The sequence below is a fragment of the Gossypium hirsutum genome, chromosome A03, assembly GCF_007990345.1.
Source record: "Gossypium hirsutum isolate 1008001.06 chromosome A03, Gossypium_hirsutum_v2.1, whole genome shotgun sequence".
Taxonomy (NCBI): Eukaryota; Viridiplantae; Streptophyta; class Magnoliopsida; order Malvales; family Malvaceae; genus Gossypium; species Gossypium hirsutum.
The window spans coordinates 11,763,797-11,785,072 of NC_053426.1; the positions used below are offsets into that span (position 1 = coordinate 11,763,797).

General features: G+C 37.6%; 1 non-coding gene across 1 annotated transcript; it reads left to right on the plus strand.

Moving 5' to 3' along the window:
• Nucleotides 1-9,503: 9,503 nt before the first annotated feature.
• On the plus strand, nt 9,504-9,609 carry LOC121226045 (small nucleolar RNA R71). The gene has a single exon (XR_005923947.1). It is a non-coding gene; the product is annotated as a small nucleolar RNA R71 (small nucleolar RNA).
• The last annotated feature ends 11,667 nt before the right edge of the window (nt 9,610-21,276 follow it).

Below are 21,276 nucleotides of genomic sequence, written 5' to 3' on the forward strand. Positions count from 1 at the left end.
AATAGTCCCTTCAATAGCTAGATTAAGCTTTAGGGGTCCTAAAAGTACAAAAATTATCAAAAATAACCCTCAAATTGACTTACTTGCAAGAGGCTAGCTTGGCTAAAATTTCAAGGCTTCAAAACCCTTATTTTTGCTGAGAATTTCAGTGAAGAAGAAGAGATGTAATGGGTGATATCACCTTTTCTTATTTTATTTCTTTTTAGTCAAACAAGTTACCAAATTTTTACCTAACATTGACTAGCCTAATTCTTTATCCCTATGGCCGGCCATGCTGCATTTTAAGGGTCTATTTTCCATTTAAAGACCTTAAATTTTCACTCTCTAGCTATTTGGTATGTCTATCAAGTGAAATTGAACTTTTACTTTTTATGCGATTTAGTACTTTTTCGCGATTAAGCTACAAACGCTAAAATTAATTCGCCAAAATTTTCATGCACCATTATAAACATGTCGTCACACATAAAATAATATTAAAATAATTTCTCTATCTTTGGAATAGTGGTTCTGAAACCACTGTTCCTACTAGGCCCAAAATCGAGCTGTTACAACTCTTCCCCTTAGGGATTTTCGTCCCCGAAAATTTTACCGGTGAATAAGTTCCAGTATTGATCTCTCATAGTCTCTTCAGTTTCCCACGTGGCCTCTTCGACTCCGTGTCTCTTCCATAACACTTTCACAAGGGGAATGCTCTTTTTCATTAATCACTTAACTTCTCGAACTAGAATCTTAACGGGTTCCTCTCCATAAGACATGTCCAATCTAATCTCTACTTCAGTCAAAGAAATCACATGTGATGGGTCGGAGCAGTATCGGCGTAACATGGACACATGGAACACGTTGTGGATCTTTTCCAATTCTGATGGTAAGGCTAACCGATAAGTTACCGATCCTATTTTCTCTATCACCTTATAAGGTCTAATAAAATGCGGACTCAATTTACCCTTTTTACCAAATCTGAGAACCTTTTTCCAAGGAGACACTCTCAAAAATACTGTCGCCAACCTAAAATTTGATCTCCTTTCGTTTCAAATCCGCGTAGGATTTTTGTCTATCCAAAGGGCCTTTAAATAATTATGAATCACTTTAACTTTTTCTTCAGTATCCTTTATTAAATCGACCCCGTGAATCCGATTCTCTCTAAGCTCGGTCCAATACAAAGGTATTTAGCACTTACGCCCATACAAGGTTTCGTAAGGTGCCATTTTCAAAATCGACTGATAGCTATTGTTATAGGAGAATTCGACCAGCGGTAGATACTTCTCCCAACTGCCTTGGAACTCCATGACACGACAATGCAACATATCCTCAAAGGTGTGAATTACTCTCTCCGACTGATCGTTGGTTTGCGGATGGAAAGCTATGCTAAAATTCAACTTTGTCCCCAAAGCTTCTTGCAACTTCTTCCAAAACCTCGAAGTAAACCTTGGGTCCCTATCCGAGATAATCGACAAGGGTACTCCATGAAGCCTCACAATCTCAGAAATGTACAGGTCGGCTAGTTTATCAAGTGAGAAGTCCATTCGCACTGGGACAAAGTGAGCCGACTTTGTTAGTCGATCAACCATAACCCATACGGCATCTTTCTTTCTTGGAGTTATCGAAAAACCCGTTACAAAATTCATAGTAATTTGAACCCACTTCCACTCGGAGACCATGATAGACTGAAGTAAACCCGAAGGTACTTGGCGTTCGGCTTTCACTTGATGGCACACTAAGCATTTTGATACAAACTTCGAAATGTCTCTTTTCATCCCTGGCCACTAATACATTTTCTTCAAATCATTGTACATTTTCGTGATTTCGGGGTGTACTGACAAACAACCACTATATGCCTCGATTAAAATTTTTCGAATCAATTCATTATCCTTAGGAACACAAATCCTATCCCGAAACTTCAAGCAACCAGTAGAATCAATATGAAAATTTGATTCAATACCCGTTTCACACTGAGTTCTCTTAGCTAACAATTCACTGTCACTCATCTGAACTTTACGAATTTCATGGAGAGACGTCGGTCTAGCTTTTAACTCAGCTAGAATCAAACCATCCTCTAACAAGGCCAATTGGGCGTTCATTGCCCTCAGTGCAAATAATGATTTTTGATCGTGATATTTCGTGATAGGTTTTAAATAATTATAATTAATCATTCTTGAAACTAACTATTATCGTGATGTAGGTAGGTGTACCTATCAAATAGTAGTATAGTTTTAGCAAGACCGGATTGTCGAACCCAAAGGAACTAAAAGTACTAGTAATGACTGTCTTTTATTATCTAGCCTAAGAATAATGGGGTTTTATTTTTAACTAACTAATTATCTAAACTAAGAACTCACAGAGAATAGAATTAGGGAATTGCTTTTGGGAAAATCGATTGAATTAAGATAATACCTAAGGAAAAATCCACCTATACTTTACTTGTTATTATGGCTCCGAATCGGACGATTTATTCATTCAACTTGTTCCATAGAGAACAAGAGATCCCTAAGTAATATTATTATCCCTATTCAAGGCTTAGTAACGTCTAATCCCTAGATTGAATAACCGAGACTTTTCTCTAATTAACACTCTAAGGTTGCATTAACTCGATCTATGGATCCCTTATTAGGTTTCACCCTAATTTGGAAAAATCTTGTCACCCTATGTCTAAGCGCGCAATCAACTCCGCTTAATTATGATAAATGTACCCTTAGATAGGGTCTATTCCTCCTCTGAATAAGAGCTTATCTTGAATCAGTATCCTGGGATATCAAAACAAGAATTAAAAATACATAATTAAGAACAAGTTAAATATTTATCATACAATTCAGAAAATAATAACAAGATTCATCTTAGGTTTCATTCCCCTTAGGTATTTAGGGGATTTAGTTCATAACTAAATAAGAGAACATCTCAGAAAAATAAAGAATACAAAACATAAAGAAAACCCAAAACTCCTGAAGGGGAATTGAGGAGAGATCTTCAGTCTTGATGATGAATATGGCTTCTCAGATGAATCAATCGGATTCCTTGGAGTAATTCCTTACTCCCTATTCTGTGTGTCCCCTTTTCTCCTCTTCTAGGGTGTATTTATAGCCTTTGGAATGCCTTTTAGCCCTCAAAATTAGCCTTTTCAGAATTGGATTCAACTTGGGCTCGGCAGGGACACGCCCGTGTGCGATTACTTCAGGCCATGTTCGAGCCTGTTAGGATGGCACAGGTGTGTGCTATACCCATGTGAGTTGTGCTTAGATTCTGTCAGATTGACACGGCTGTGTGGTCTACCCGTGTGAGGAAGTCTAGGCCGTGTTAAGTTCGTACTTTGGCCCATTTTCTCTGTTTTTGGCCCATTTCTCATTCCTTTCGCTCTCCTATGCTCTCCTAAGTTTAAAACATGAAATTAAAGCATTAGGAGCATCAAATTCACCAATTCTAATGAGAAATCATCCATAAAATGCATTAAACATGGGGTAAAAATATGTATAATTTACGGTTTATCAAATACCCCCACACTTAAGCATTTGCTTATTCTCAAGCAAAATCCTCAACTCATAATCAAAATAAATTCTCCTCAACTTATAATTCTTATCGATAATATCTCAAAATAATCCATAGGTAATTATACATTGAGAATTCAATTAAAAAGACATAAAAGTTTCAAACATTCCAAGTTGAGTATTCAATCATGCAAACTAGGTGTCTCTCCGCATCAAGTAATTACCTTTGATTCAGAATATCACAGAGTTTCACATCCTCACTAAAGATTCACTCAAATCATTCGAGGTGTTTAAAGACATTAAATAAAGCACTCTATAGTCAATAATGAAAAGTTATTACCATAGGCTTGCATGAAAATCAAATCTCCATCACTATAATTTAAGATGATACATCAATCAAAAGGTCTTTAGAGGATTGTAGTGCGGCTTGGTTAGGGGGTGTGGTCACAAACTGAAAGAAAGGGTTAGAATCGAGATTGAATTGAAAAATTGCCTAAATAGAAAAAGAGTTAATCTTCACTTGCGTACAATAGAGCTTCTCTCAGAATATGAAATTATAGATATGTATACATAGTTTTTTTTTAAGAAAAAGTTAAATATTGATAGACTAACTTATTACAAACAAGACATAGCTAAGAAATTTCCTCAACTGAAATCTTGACAAAAATAGGGATTAAATTAGGGAATTTCAACAATAATGGGTTAAAGGTTAATATTAAGGGTAATACAAGAAATGGCTTGTTAGGCTCTAGGGGGTTTACTAGGGGTTAATTGTGGAGGTAGGCTTTTCATGGCATGAGTGGTTTAATCCCAAGTGCCTTAATCATTTTGATATATCAAACCAAATGGTGTAGTCTCGTCATGCAGAATCAAGCAAGTTCTAGAATAACAGTTCAATACTGACGCACTCAAAGCAATAATAAAAGTGAGCATAAAAGGATTAATAGATGATCAAAAGGCTAAAAAATCTCACAAAAATTATGGCTTTTTGATGTTTAGACTCGTGAATTCCAATTCAAAGTAATACCTAGACTTAGGGAAACAACCTATAATTTTAAATTCTTAAAAATCAACTTATCATGCTTGATTCTTTAATGTCTTAAAGTTTAAACCATCAATGCATAAATGCCTATGTTTTAATTCAAGATATATCAATCAAAATCATAAATCAATTAAAATTTTCCCTAATTATGATATGAGAGTTTTTCAAGAGAACAAGGTGATTATTCAGGGTTTTTTTTCTGATAATGAAATAAATACCCCCAACACTTAAGATGTACATTGCCCTCAATGTACAAAGATAGATATTAGAGTATAAAAATAAGATAGGGAGAGAAGTGAAACTTCCTGTATGATGAAATCCTCGAACTGGAGTTCTGGAGAGGAATCGGTTCGAGAGTGGAGGAGGATACTCTGGCGGTCGTAGAGGTTCATTAGGCCATAAGTCTTGCGCCAAAAGAATATTATATCTAGTGGTAGCTATGGTTGTGGTCAATCAGGACATAGTAGTGGTAGAGAACCTTTCCCGGTGGAGTTGTAGTTCCTATGTGACGATGAGCTTAAGAGCTCTATATAATTGTGATAAAATCAAGAACTTTTTAGGGGATATTAGGAAGAATAATTACTCAAAAAAATAACCGAATTTAATAATTAAAAATAAAATTTCTAAAATCTAATAAAATAAAAAGTAGTTTCAATAAAAATTAAAAACATAAAATAAATAAATATTTTTAAACATCTTCATCGCTGGATGGTTCGCGAGGTGGGACTGGCGATGAGATGTGGAAGTGCTGACAAATCTGCTGAAGAGTAGCATCAATGTTGTCAAATCGTTGAAAACACTGCTGCTTCAATCGGGTGAGGCGCTCAAATATGTCAGCATATGAAGCCGCCGCATGAACTGGATGAGAGGGTGGTGGTGGCTGAGTCGGTGGTCCTCGTGTTGTGGTGGGACATCATCAAGAATGTTCTCGTAGACCTCTTCCTCGGTAGGTTGGGCAAGACGATACTGGGGAGGGTAGGTTCCTCGGTGCCTCTCGATCATCCTCATGCTAAACATGCTCGAGATGCCTTGTGGAGACATCTGGCCGATGAGGGTGAGGGATGATTCTTGGGCTGCGGTGTCGAGGAGCCCAAAGTGTCACACGGCCTAGTCACGTAGGGGCCAATGGAGATGACCCCTTTCCGATGCCACTCCGTCTGGTGCTGAATTGCAAGGGAGATGAAATAGGCAAGGTCGATGACGTGCCCTTGCGACATGCACCATAAGAAGTAGATGTCTTGGGTGTTGACGACGCCAGTGCTCTCTCGCCTCCCTATAATCGTGTGAGCTAAAATAGCGTATAAGTACCTCAAGGATGGTAGGAGAACTAATTCCTTGGAGCTGCTAGGATTGGACGAGCCTGTGCTAGGGGCTAAAGTGTGTTAGCACTTCGAGGGAGAGAAATGTATGTGGCGACTGAGAGCATGTAGTTCATTCTCCTCCCTGAACTCCTCTATATATAAGCCTAGTGCCGCACCAAACTTTAGGACGCTTAGCTGGCGGATTAATCTGCCTAGGCAAAATTTAACCATGCCGGGATCATCCTACCTTGTCATTACAGTTTGAATATGGAACGTTGAGCAGAGTTCCATTGTGAGCTCGAGGTATGTCGGCTCGATAATCCCGAAAAATAGCTCCCAAGGGTCGGTGGTTAGGAGAGCCCAAATGCGTCAGCCATCTGAACTTGTTTTATGGCAGCCCAATCAATGTAACGGCCTGCAATTAAGGTTGGAGAGGGTGACGAATTTTTACGGTTGGACCCACGGAAGATGACGCTCCCTTCCTTTTCTTCGAGGCTGGTACGGTGGTTTTCTTTCCTCTTGAAGACGACATGGTACCTGCAATCAGAATCATCAAGTCATCTTGATGAGTGGTCAAAGTAGAAGGAATACAATTTTGAATTAAAAAGCTGAATTTCAGCCACAACCAAACATAACTAATATAATAATTTCATGACTTTATCATTGTATGTAGTAATGGCATATGTAAGACAAAAGAATGAAGCTTTCCTAACAACATGAAATGTATGACAAATAATTTAAAAATGCAAATTACATGAGAGACATTGGCATGGAAATGTCATGAGGATGGGCATGGTAAAGTCATGGGTATGAAGTTTCACTAATCACTTGATTTTAACATGCATTGTATAATAACTAACCTAAGAATGCAAACTAAATGATAAAATAATGAGCAAAATGAAAAATAGTTCAAAAGAAATGAAGATTATGCTAATAATAAGCATTAGTAATGAGTAAAATAGAAGTGAAGGGAGTAAACAAATGCTAAGGGAGAGAGATTGAACGTAAAAAATGAAGTTGAAGGCGGCGCACAGGCGTGGCAGGAGGGCCGTGTGGAGTTGCAGCGGCTAGGGTTAGGGTTTTTGAATGGAGAAGAAATTGAATAGTGTAAAGTATTTAAAGATTTTGGGGCACAAGGCCATGTCACACGCCCGTGTCCCCCAAATTCAGCCCGTGTGATTCGCGAATTTAAAATTTGGGCGCGTCTGAAATTTAGTACATGCCCGTGTTCCTTGGGCGTGTGGGTTCACACGGCCGTGTCATACGATCATATCTAGCTTCGTTCGCTTCTCCCACACCGTGTGTGCAAGCCCCATGCCCATGTTAATTTAACAGGTTTGACCACGGGTGTTAGACACGGGCGTGTCTCACACCCGTGCTAGTTTCTCAGTTTCAACCACGAGTCTTCCACACGGGCGTGTCGCACGCCCGTGTTGTTTTGGTAGGCTTGACCACAGCCATATCGTACGGTCGTGGTGTTTAATCGTAGCCCGTGTTGGGGAAATCTTTTGCCCTATTTTCACACGGCCTTACGTACGCCCGTGTGCTTGACCGTGTCTCTATGAAAACACCTGTATTCAAGATTTCTATTAGTAAGTTAGGAGTTAAATACCAAAATTTAAAGAAATTAATATTGTTAGTGCTCGGGTTGCCTCCCGAGAAGTTCTTATTTATAGTCTAAGCTCGACTTACCTCTTCAGTGAATGGTCATGGTGGTTTGAGGAGTTTATACTCCTCATTCCTGCTATAAATCTCATCAAAATAAGGTTTTAAGCGGGTGTTGTTTACCTTAAAAGTGCCGAACTTAGGATGACTCACCTCCACCGTACCGAATGGAAAAATATTGAGTACCGTTAGAGGGATTTCCTCATTCGGTGTAGTAGTGACAATGTGGGCATCCGCGACATCCAATAGGACCTTATCACCAACTTTAAATTGATTTAGAGAGGTATCGGGCTCGTTTTGGCGTAGTTTCGGTTTGTCGGGTGTTCTTGGTTTATGTGTTCTTCATTCATCAAGTTCCTCGATTTGTAGTCTTCGATCTTCATGAACAAGTTCTCTAATATTGCTTGAGAGCGACTTGTGTGCTTTCTTCAGACTCATTTTCTGCAAAGTAGGTTGCACCATATTGTTAGTTTTAGTAGGATGGTTTAAATAATTACCTTCAATCCCTGATGTGTTGCCAAAATTTTGAGCTTGAAGGGTGATTGTTTCGTCTCCCACCCGAAGTGTGAGTTCACATGTGCCAACATCAATGATGGTTTTAGCAGTTGTTAAAAAGGGCCTTCCTAAGATTAAGAGAGTGTTGCTATCCTCTTCTATGTCTAGAATAATAAAGTCAACGGGAAATATAAATTTATCGATTTTAACTAGCACATCTTCAATAATACCTCTAGGAAATCTTATAGTTTTATCTGCTAATTAAATGCTCATCCTAGTCAGTTTGGGATTCCCGAGACCTAGTTGCTTAAACATTTTGTAAGGCATGACATTGATACTAGCCCCTAGATCAGCCAATGCATAATTAACGTCTAAACTACCAATTAAGCAAGGAATCGTAAAACTCCCTGGATCTTTTAGTTTGTTGGGTAGTTTATTTTGGAGAATGGCCGAGCAAACTGCATTCAGCTCCACATGTGACACCTCGTCCAACTTTCGCTTATTTGCTAAAAGCTCTTTTCAAAATTTCATTACGTTTGCCATCTGCGATAGAGCTTCAATAAACAGTAAGTTAATGTGTAATTTTTTTAAGAGTTTAAGGAATTTACCAAATTGTTCATCTGAGCGGTCTTTCCTTGTCCCGTTGGGGTATGGCACATGAGTTTATATTCGACAATCACTGGTTTGTTTTTATTATAATCTACCTCACCTTGACCTTTGCTTACCACAGTTTCGTGCCTCGATTCTGGTTCAGGCTCAACGACTCCTTCTTCATCTTGAATATTAATTGTGTTGAGCTGTTCCCTTGGGTTAGGTTCGGTATTACTTGGCAAACTACCTTGTGGTCGTTCAGAGATTAGTTTGGAAAGCTAGCCTATCTGAGTCTTGAACCATTGGATCGACGCTTGTTGATTCTTAAGTACTGCCTCAGTGTTCTGAAAACGGGTTTCTGACATTGATATGAACTTTGAGAGCATCTCTTCAAGATTTGGCTTCTTTTCCTATTGGTAGGGTGGTTGTTGGTAGCCCGGAGGATGTTGTGGTCTTTGATTTACTTGACCGCCCCACGAGAAATTGGGGTGGTTCCTCCAACCTGCATTATAAGTGTTACTATATGGATTGTTTTGAGGTCAAGGATTATTACCCATGTAGTTTAATTGTTCGTTATCCATGTTGTGGCCATAAGGCTGGTATTCCGAATGGTTTGTTCCACCGCTACTTGCTTTGCACTGCATTACTGGGTGAACCTGTGAAGAATTAAGAAAACCATCAATCTTTTTATTTAAGAGTTCTACCTGATTAGAGAGCATGGTGACCGAATCGATGTTATAAACGCCGGCTATTTTCGTTGGCTTTGTGCTCATGACTTGCCACTGATAGTTATTCAGTGACATCTCCTCTATAAACTCATAGGCATCTTGCGGTGTTTTATTATTGATGGTTCCACCCACCGCTGCGTCAACGATTTGCCGAGTCGAAAGATTTAGACCATTGTGAAATGATTGTACTTGGAGCCAAAGCGGTAACCCATGGTGAGGGCATCTTCTCAAAAGGTCCTTGTATCTCTCCCATGCATCGTAGAGTGTTTCTAAATCCATCTGCACAAAAGAAGAGATATCATTACGTAATTCAGCCGTTTTAGCTGGCGGAAAATATTTTAGTAAAAATTTTTCGGTCATTTGTTCCCAAGTAGTAATTGACCCTCGTGCTAACAAGTTCAACCACTGTTTAGCTTTGTTCCTCAATGAAAAAGGAAACAACCGAAGACGTATGGCATCATCAGAAACGCCATTAATTTTAAATGTATCGCATAGTTCTAAGAAGTTGGCTAAATGAGTGTTGGGGTTCTCATCCTGCAAACCATCAAACTGAACAAATTGTTGTATCATTTGAATAGTGTTAGGTTTTAATTCAAAAGTATTTGCAGCTACAGCAGGTCTAACTATGCTTGATTCAGTTCCTGTTAAAGAAGGTTTAGCATAACTATACATAGTGCGTGGAGCAGGATTCTGATTAATCGCAATTGCAAGAGGTAGCTGATTGCCTTGGTTTTCAGCCATCTCTTTGGTTTGAGTATCATCTTCTTGCTCATTCTCCGTGTATCTTAAGCTGTGCCTTATTTCTCTTTGGTTTCTACGAACTATACGATCTCTTTCTTCGTCAAAAAGTAATGGTCCCGACGGGTTTCTTCTAGTCATAAACTATAAAAACCAGCCAAGAGAAAGAAAGAGTAGGTTAATAAATAATAATAATAATAATAAAAGAAAAATAAATTGCAAGAAAAAATAAATGGATAAAGTAATAAAATTTGAGTGTTCCTAATATCTAAGTTCCCCGGCAACGGTGCCAAAAACTTGAGCGCGATATTTCGTGATAGGTTTTAAATATTTATAATTAATCGTTCTTGAAACTAACTATTATCGCGATGTAGGCAAGTGTACCTATCAAACAGTAGTATAGTTTAACAAGACCAGATTTGTCGAAACCAAAGGAACTAAAAGTACTAGTAATGACTGTCTTTTTATTATCTAGCCTAAGAATAATGGGGTTTTGTTTTTAACTAACTAATTATCTAAACTAAGAACTCACAGAGAATAGAATTGGGGAATTGCTTTTGGGAAAATTGATTGAATGAAGACAATACCTAAGGAAAACTCCACCTAGACTTTACTTGTTATTCTAGCTCCGAATCGGACGATTTATTCATTCAACTTGTTCCGTAGAGATCCCTAAGTTATGTTATTATCCCTATTCAAGACTAATAACGTCTAATCCCTACATTGAATAACCGAGACTTTTCTCTAATTAACACTCTAGGGTTGCATTAACTCAATCTATGGATCCCCTTATTAGGTTTCACCCTAATCTGGCAAAATCTTGTCACCCTATGTCTAGGCGCGCAATCAACTCCGCTTAATTATGACAAATGTACTCTTAGACAGGGTCTATTCCTCCTCTGAATAAGAGCTTATCTTGAATCGGTATCCTGGGATATCAAAACAAGAATTAAGAACACATAATTATGAACAAGTTAAATATTTATCATACAATTCAGAAAATAATAACAAGATTCGTCTTAGGTTTCATTCCCCTTAGGTATTTAGGGGATTTAGTTCATAACTAAATAAGAGAACATCTCAGAAAAATAAAGAATACAAAACATAAAGAAAACCCAAAACTCCTGAAGGGGAATTGAGGAGAGATCTTCAGTCTTGATGATGAATCCGGCTTTTGAGATGAATCAATCGGCTTCCTTGGAGTAATTCCTTACTCCCTACTCTTTGTGTCCCCTTTTTCTCCTCTTCTAGGGTGTATTTATAGCCTTTGCAATGCCTTTTAGCCCTCAAAATTAGCCTTTTCAGAATTGGACTCAACTTGGGCTCGGTAGGGACACGCCCGTGTGACACGCCCGTGTGTGATTACTTCAGATCGTGTTTGACACTGTTAGAATGGCACAGGTGTGTGCTATACCCGTGTGAGTTGTACTTTGATTCTACCAGATTGATACGGCCGTGTGGCCTGCCCGTGTGAGGAAGTCCAGGCCGTGTTAAGTTCATACTTTGGCCCATTTTCTCTATTTTTGGCCCATTTCTCATTCCTTTCACTCTCTCATGCTCTCCTAAGTATAAAACATGAAATTAAAGCATTAGGAGCATCGAATTCACCAATTCTAATGAGAAATCATCCATAAAATGCATTAAACATGGGGTAAAAATATGTATAATTTACGGTTTATCAATTTTCTACTTCATGCAGCATTGGCGACCACGTTCGCCTTACCCGGATGGTAGTCGATAACTAACTCATAATCTTTTAAAAGTTCCAATTACCTCCGTTGTCTCAAATTTAAATCCTTCTACGTCATCAAGTACTTAAGACTCTTATGATCGGTGTATACGTGACATATCTCTCCGACCAAATAATGTCACCAGATCTTCAAGGCAAACACTATGGCAGCCAACTTTTGGTCATGTGTCGGATAATTCTTCTCCTGAGGTTTCAATTTTCTCGAGGCATAAGCTGAAACCTTGCCTCCCTGTACAAGCATGCATCCCAAACCATTTAGAGAAGCATCACTGTAAACCATGAACTCTTTTCCTGATTCGGGTTGTACTAATATTGGAGCCTCAGTCAACAACTTCTTGAACTTCTCGAAACTTTGTTAACACTTATCCGACCATTCAAACTTAACTTCTTTTTGTAATAACCTCATCATGGGAGTAGCAATCATGGAGAAGTCCTTTACAAATCGCCTGCAGTAACAGCCAAACCCAAAAAGCTTCTAACCTTGGTCACATTCTTTGGTGGTTCCCATTCAACAATAGTAGAAACCTTGCTAGGGTCAACCTTAATTCCATCACTCAAGACAATGTCGCCCAAAAATCTGACTTCATGAAGCCAAAACTCACTTTTATCAAACTTGGCATATAATCGATTATCTCTCAGAGTCTGTAGAATGATTCTCAAGTGTTTGGTATGCTCTACCTGGTCTCTAGAATAGATCAGGATGTCATCGATAAATACAACGACAAACTTATCCAAGTATGGCCGAAATATCCTATTCATTAAATCCATAAATACAGCTAGAGAATTTGTTAAACCGAAAGGCATGACAAAGAACTCGTAGTGGCCATACCTCATCCTAAAAGTAGTCTTAGGCACATTTGACTCTTTAACTCTCAGTTAATAGTAGCCGGGTCTCAAGTCTATTTTAGAAAACTATGCTGCTCATTTTAATTGATCAAACAAATCATCAATCCGTGGCAACGGATATTTATTCTTGATTGTCATCTTATTTAACTATCGATAGTCTATGCACAGCCTCACGGACCCATCTTTCTTTTTCACAAATAGTACCGGAGCACCCCAAGGTGCAAAGCTTGGTCTCACAAAGCCCTTATCGGTCAACTCTTGTAATTGTGATTTTAGCTCCTTCAACTCAGTCGGAGCCATTCGATACAGAGCAATCAAAATAGGTGTTTTCCCTAGCATTAGCTTTATACCAAATTCGACTTCTTAATTAGAGGGTAACCCAGACAATTTTTTTGGAAATACATCTGCATATTCGCACACAACTGGTACTGATCACGATTTTCGTGTGACAGGTTTTAAAAAATTATAAAGAATCGTTCTTGAAACTAACTATTATCATGATGTAGGCAAGTGTACCTATCGAACAGTGGTATAGTTTTAGCAAGACTGGATTGTCGAACCCAAAGGAACTAAAAGTACTAGTAATGACTGTCTTTTCATTATCTAGCCTAAGAATAAGGGGGTTTTGTTTTAACTAACTAATTATCTAAACTAAGAATTCACAGAAAGTAGAATTGGGGGATTACTTTTGGAAAATGATTGAATTAAGACAATACCTAAGGAAAAATCCACCTAGACTTTACTTGTCATTTTGGCTCCGAATCAGACGATTTATTCATTTAACTTATTCTGTAGAGATCCCTAAGTTATGTTATATCCCTATTCAAGACTAATAATGTCTAATCCCTAGATTGAATAATTGAGACTTTTCTCTAATTAACACCCTAGGGTTGCATTAACTCGATCTTTGGATCCCTTTATTAGTTTTCACCCTAATCCGACAAAATCTTGTCACCCTATGTCTAGGCGCGCAAACAACTCCACTTAATTATGACAAATGTACTCTTAGACAGGATCTATTCCTCCTCTGAATAAGAGCTTATCTTGAATTAGTATCCTGGGATATCAAAACAAGAATGAAGAACACATAATTAAGAAAAAGTTAAATATTTATCATACAATTCAGAAAATAATAACAAGATTCGTCTTAGCTTTCATTCCCCTTAGGTATTTAAGGGATTTAGTTCATAACTAAAAATGAAATCATCTTAGAAGAATAACAAATACAAAACATAAAGAAAACCGAAAACTCCTGAAGGGAAATTGAGGGGAGATCTTCAGTCTTGATGGTGACTCCGGCTTCTAAGATGGATCAATTGGCTTCCCTTGAGCAGTTCCCTACTTCCTTGTCTTTGTGTCCCCTTCTCCTCTTCCTTTACGACGTATTTATAGGCTTTAGAATGCCTAAAAACCCTCAAAATTAGCCTTTTCTGATTTGGACTCAACTTGGGCTCGGGAGGGACATGCCCGTGTGAGTCCTGCTTTGATTCTACCAAATTGACATCACCGTTGATCGCGATTTTGTGACAGGTAAGTTTTAAATATTTATAATTAATCGTTCTTGAAACTAACTATTATCGCGATGTAGGAAAGTGTATCTATCGAATAGTAGTGTAGTTTTAGCGAGACCGGATTATCGAACCCAAAAGGACTAAAAGTACTAGTAATGACTGTCTTTTTATTATCTAGCATAAGAATAAGGGGGTTTTGTTTTAACTAACTAATTAACTAATCTAAGAATTCACAGAGAATGGAATTGGGGGATTCCTTTTGGAAAACGATTGAATTAAGACAATACCTAAGGAAAAATCAACCTAAACTTTACTTGTTATTTTGGCTTCGAATCGGACGATTTATTCATTTAACTTATTCCGTAAAAATCCCTAAGTTATGTTATTATCCCTATTCAAGACTAATAACGTCTAATCCCTAGATTGAATAATTGAGACTTTTCTCTAATTAACACCCTAGGGCTGCATTAACTCGATCTTTGGATCCCCTTATTAGGTTTCACCCTAATCCGAAAAAATCTTGTCACCCTATGTCTAGGCACGCAAACAACTCCGCTTAATTATGACAAGTGTACTCTTAGATAGGGTCTATTCCTCCTCTGAATAAGAGCTTATCTTGAATTAGTATCCTGGGATATCAAAACAAGAATGAAGAACACATAATTAAGAAAAATTTAAATATTTATCATACAATTCAGAAAATAATAACAAGATTCGTCTTAAGTTTCATTCCCCTTAGGTATTTAAGGGATTTAGTTCATAACTAAAAAGGAAAACATCTCAGAAGAATAACGAATACAAAACATAAAGAAAACCCAAAACTCTTGAAGGGAAATTGAGGGGAGATCTTCAGTCTTGATGGTGACTCCGGCTTTTGAGATGGATCAATCAGCTTGCTTTGAGTAATTCCTTCCTTCCTCTCCGTGCGTCCCCGTACTTTCCTCCTCTAGGGTGTATTTATAGGCTTTAGAATGCCTAGAAGCCATCAAAATTGGCCTTTTCTGAATTGGAATCAACTTGGGCTCGACAGGGACACGCCGTGTGAATTGTGCTTCGAATCTGCCAAATTGACACGACCGTGTGGTCTGCCTGTGTGAGGAAGTCCAGGCCGTGTTAATTTCATACTTTGGCCCATTTTCTTTGTTTTTAGCCCGTTTCTCGTTCCTTTCACTTTCCTATGCTCTCCTAAGTATAAAACAGGAAATTAAAGCATTAGGAGCATTGAATTCACCAATTCTAAGGGAAAATCATCTATAAAATGTGTTAAGAATGGGGTAAAAATATGTATATATTACGGTTTATCAAATACCCCCACAGTTAAGCATTTGCTTGTCCTCAAGCAAAATCCTCAACTCATAATCAAAATAAATCTTTCTCAACTTATAATCTATATTGAAAATATCTCAAAATAATCCATAGGTAATCATACATTGAGAATTCAACTAAAAGAACATAAAAGTTTCAAACATTCCAAGTTGAGTATTTAATCATGCAAACATAGGTGTCTCCCCTTATCTAAGTAATTACCTTTGATTCAGAATATTAAAGAGTTTCACATCCTCACTAAAGGTTCACTCAAATCACTCGAGGTGTTTAAGGACAATAATTGAAGCACTCAATAGTCAATAATGAAAATTTATTACCATAGGCTTGCATGAAAATCAAATCTCCACCACTATAAATTGGGATGATGCATCAATCAAAATGTCTTTAGAGGGTTGTAATGAGGCTTGGTTAGGGGGTGTGGTCACAGGCTGAAAGAAAAAGTTAGAATCAAAATTGAATTAAAAAATCACTTAACTAGAAAAAGATTTAATATCACTTGCGTACAACAAAGCTTCTTCTCAGAATATGGAATTAAATACTTAAGCTCAAAAACAAAAGATTACTACTACTAATATGTACACATACATTTTTTTTCTTTTTTCTCTTTTTTTTTAGAACAAGTTAAATAACATAGACTAACTACTAAGAACAAGACATAGCTGAGCAACAATTTCAATTCCAATCTCGACAAAAAATTGGGGATCAAATTAATTTAAGGGATTTCAACAATAATGGGTTAAGGGTTAATATTAAGGGTAATACAAGAAATGGGTTGTTAGGCTCAAGGGGGTTCACTAAGGGTTAATCGTGGAGGCAGGCTTTTCATGGCATGAGTGGGTTAATCCTAAGTGCCTCTATCATCTTGACATATCAACTCAAATAGTGTGGTCTTGACATGCATAATCAGGCAAGTTCTAGAATAACAGTTCAATACTGACACACTCAAAGCAATAATAAAAGTGAGTATGAAAGAATTAATAGATGCTCAAAAGGCTCAAAAATCTCACAAAAATTATGGCTTTTTGATGTTTAAACTCATGAATTCCAATTCAAGATAATACCTAGACTTGGGGAAACAACCTAAAATTTTAAATTCTTAAAAATCAACTTATCATGCTTAATTCTCTAATGTCTTAAGGTTTAAACAATCAATGCATAAATTCATATGTTTTAATTCAAGATATAATAAAAATCATAAATCAATCTAAATTTATCCTAAATATGATATGATAGCTTTTCAAGAGAACAAGGCAGTCATTCAGGGATTTTTCTAATAATGAAATAAATACCCCCCACACATAAGATGTACATTACCCTCAATGTACAAAGATAGATAGGAAAAAAATAAATTTGTAATCATAAGATAGGGGGAGAAGTGAAACTTCCTGAGTGAAAAATGGATGAAATTCCTGGATTAGCGAGAGCGAGTTGTTAGAAATAAAGCTGGACGACAAACATGATTCTGAAGAACAACAGGAGAATTGGGGGAATAATTTGGTAGTAATCATAAAGATAAGTTTTGTTTAAAAACAAAAGAATCTTCAAAAATTAATGAAAGAAAATTAAAAGAAGATAGATAATCTAATTTTTCAAGTGGCACGGCCAGTTCATACACCCGTGTGGATTGTGTCCCGCCTGTGTTTATCGCGAAGTGAGATATCGTCACACGGTCTTCGGGCACGCCCGTGTGTCTAGGTCGTGTGGCTATATAATCATGTTACACGGTCGTGTGTGATTTGCTTCTCCCACGGTCATGTAGCTCTGCACACACCCCTGTTATTTTGACAGGTTCGACTACGGGTGCTAGACACGGGCGTGTCACACGCCCGTACTGTTTTAACAAGTTCACCCACGGTTCTTCCATGCGGGCGTGTCGCATGCCCGTGTTGTTTTGGCAGGCTCGACCAAGGCCATGTTGCATGGCCGTGGTGTGTTATTATGGCCCGTGTTTGGGAAAATTGTTGCCCTGTTTTCACACGGCCCTAAGCACACCCGTGTGCTTGGCCGTGTTTCTGTGGAAAACCTGTATTCAAGAGCTCCGTTAGTAAGTTAGGTGTTGAAGACTAAATTTTAAAGAAGTTAATACAGTTAGTGCTCGGGTTGCCTCCCGAGAAGCGCTTATTTATAGTCTAAGCTCGACTTACCTCTCCATTGAATGGTCATGGTACTTCGAGAAGTTTATACTCCTCATTCCTGCTATCATTCTCATCAAAATAAGGTTTTAGACGGGCGTTGTTTACCTTAAAAGTGTCGAACTTGGGATGACTTATCTTGACTGTACCGAATGGGAAAATGCCAAGTACCGTAAGAGATATTTCTTCATTCGGTGTGGTAGTGACAATGTGAGGATATGCGGCATCTAATAAGACTTTATCTCCAACCTTAAGTTGATGTGGGAAGGTGTTGAGCTTGTTCTGGCGTAGTTCTAGTTTATCATGCGTTCTTGGTTTATGCGTCCGCCATTCATCTAGCTCCTCAATTTGTAGCCTTCGTTCTTCATGAATAGATCCTCTACCATTGCTTGAGAATGGCTCATGTACTTCCTTCAAACTCATTTCCTGCAAAGTAGGTTGCACCATATTGTCAGTTTTAGTAGAATGGGTTAAATGATCACCTTTAATTTCTGATGTGTTGCTAGAATTGCGAGCTTGAAGGGTGATTGTTTCGTCTCCCACACGGAGTGTGAGTTCACCTGTGCCAACATCAATGATCGTTTTAGCAGTTGCTAAAAAGGGCCTTCCTAGAATTAAAAGAGTGGTGATATCCTCTTCTATGTCTAGAACAATGAAGTCTACGGGAAATATAAATTTATCGATTTTAACTAGCACATCTTCAAATAATACCCCTAGGAAATATTATAGTTTTATCTGCTAATTGAATGCTCATCCTAGTCTATTTAGGTTTCCCAAGACCTAGTTGCTTAAACATTTTGTAAGGCATGACGTTGATACTAGCCCCTAAATCAGCTAATGCATTATTAACATCTGAATTACCAATTAAGCAAGGAATCGTAAAACTCTCTGGATCTTTAAGTTTGTTGGGTAGTTTATTCTAGAGAATAGCTGAGCAAACTGTGTTTAGCTCCACATGCGATGCCTCATCCAACTTCTGCTTATTTGCTAAAAGCTCCTTTAAAAATTTCATTGCGTTTGGCATCTGCGATAAGGCTTCAATAAATGGTAAGTTAATGTCTAGTTTTTTTAAGAGTTTAAGGAATTTACCAAATTGTTCATCTGAGCGGTCTTTCCTATCGCGTTGGGGTTTGGCACACGAGGTTTATATTCGACATTCACCAATTTGTTTTTATTATAACCTACCTCACCTTGACCTCTACTTACCACAGTTTCTTGCCTCGGTTCTGGCTTAGGCTCAATGAATCCTTCTTCATCTTGAACATTAATCGCGTTGAGCTGTTCCCTTGGGTTGGGTTCAGTATTACTTGGCAAGTTACCTTATGGTCGTTCAGAGATTAGTTTGGAAAGCTGACCTATCTAAGTTTCGAGCCCTTGGATCGACGCTTGTTGATTTTTGAGTGCTGCCTCGGTGTTCTGAAAATGGGTTTCTGACACCAAGATAAACTTTGTGAGCATCTCTTCAAGGATCGGCTTCTTTTCTTATTGATAGGGTGGTTGTTAAAAACCCGGAGGATGTTGTGGTCTTTGATTTCCTTGACCGCTCCACGAGAAATTTGGGTGGTTCCTCCAACCTGCATTATAAGTGCTACTATATAGATTGTTTTGAGATCGAGGATTATTACCCATTTAATTTAACTGCTCATTATCCATGTTGTGGCCATAAGGTTGGTATTTCGAATGGCTTGTTCCACCTCCACTTGCTTCGCACTACATTACTGGATGTACCTGAGTAGAACAAAGTAAACCATCAATCTTTTTATTTAGAAGTTCTACCTGGTTTGATAGCATAGTAACCGAATCGACGTTATAAACGCCGACTGTTTTCGTTGGCTTTATCCTCATAACTTGCCACTGATAGTTATTCAGTAACATCTCCTCTATAAACTAATAAGCATCTTTAGCTGTTTTGTTATTGATGGTTCCGCCAGCAGCTGCGTCAACCATTTGCAGTGTCAAAGGATTCAGGCCATTATGGAACGTTTGAACCTGTAGCCAAAGCAGAAACCCATGGTAAGGGCACCTTTTCAGTAAGTCATTGTATCTCTCCCATCTCTCCCATGCATCGTAAAGGGTTTCTAAGTCCATCTGCACAAATGAAGAGATATCATTACGTAATTTGGCCATTTTAGTCGGCAGGAAATATTTTAATAGAAATTTTTCAGTCATTTGTTCCCAAGTAGTAATTGACCCTCGTGATAACGTGTTCAACCACTGTTTAGCTTTGTTCCTCAATGAAAAGGGAAACAACTGAAGACGTATGGAATTATCAGAAACGCCATTGATTTTAAATGTATCGCATAGTTCTAAAAAGTTTGCTAAGTGAGCGTTGGGATCTTCATCCTGCAAACCATCAAACTGAACAAACTGTTCTATCATCTGAATTGTGTTAGGTTTTAGTTCAAAAGTATTTGCAGCTACAGCAGGTCTAACTATGTTTGATTCAGTTCCTGTTAAAGAAGGTTTAGCATAATCATACATAGTACGTGGAGCAAGATTTTGATTAACCGTAATTACAGAGGTAGCTGATTGTCTTAGGTTTCAGCCATCTCTTCGGTTGGGGGTTAAGTATCGTCCTCTTGCTCGTTCTCTGTGTATCTTAAGCTTCGTCTTATTTCTCTTTGGTTTCTGTGAACTATGTGATCGATTTCTTCGTCAAAAAGTAGTGGTCCTGACGAGTTTTTTCTAGTCATAAACTATAAAAACCTGCCAAGAGAAAGAAAAAGTAAATTAATAATTAATAATAATAAAATAAAAATAAAATTGCAAGAAAAATAAATGGCTAAACTAATAAAAATTGAGCGTTCCTAATATCTTAGTTCCCCGGAAACGGCGCCAAAAACTTGATCGCTTGATTTCGTTATAGGTTTTAAATATTTATAATTAATCATTCTTGAAACTAACTATTATCGTGATGTAGGCAAGTGTACCTATCGAACAGTAGTATAGTTTTAGCAAGACCGAATTGTCGTACCCAAAGGAACTAAAAGTACTAGTAATGACTGTCTTTTTATTATCTAGCCTAAGAATAAGGTGGTTTTGTTTTAACTAACTAATTAACTAATATAAGAATTCACATAGAATGGATTTAGGGGATTACTTTTGGAAAATGATTGAATTCAGACAATACCTAAGGAAAAATCCACGTAGACTGTACTTGTTATTCTAGCTCCGAATCGGACGATTTATTCATTTAACTTTTTCCATAGAGATCCCTAAGTTATGTTATTATCCCTAAGTTAAAAGGTAGCGAAGGGCGGAATGGTCAGTGTAAACAACAACTTTAGACAATATGACATATGATTGATATTTATCAAATGTAAAAACCACAGCTAGTAATTCTTTTTCCATAGTAGTATAATTCTCTAGTGCAGCTGTCAAAGTTTTGCGAGCATAATAGATAGGTTGAATATGCTTGTCTCTTCGCTACCCCAATACTGTACCTACTGTAAAATCACTCGCATCACACATTAATTCAAATGGTAAGTTCCAATCAGGTGCAATTATGATTGGAGCATTAATTAATTTATCCTTTAAAGTATTAAATGCTTCTAAACATTCTTGATTGAAATTAAAAGGTATATATAGCAATTTAGTCAAAGGCTTAGCTATTTTAGAAAAATCCTTAATAAATCTTCTATAAAAACCAGCATGTCCTAAAAAACTTCTAATATC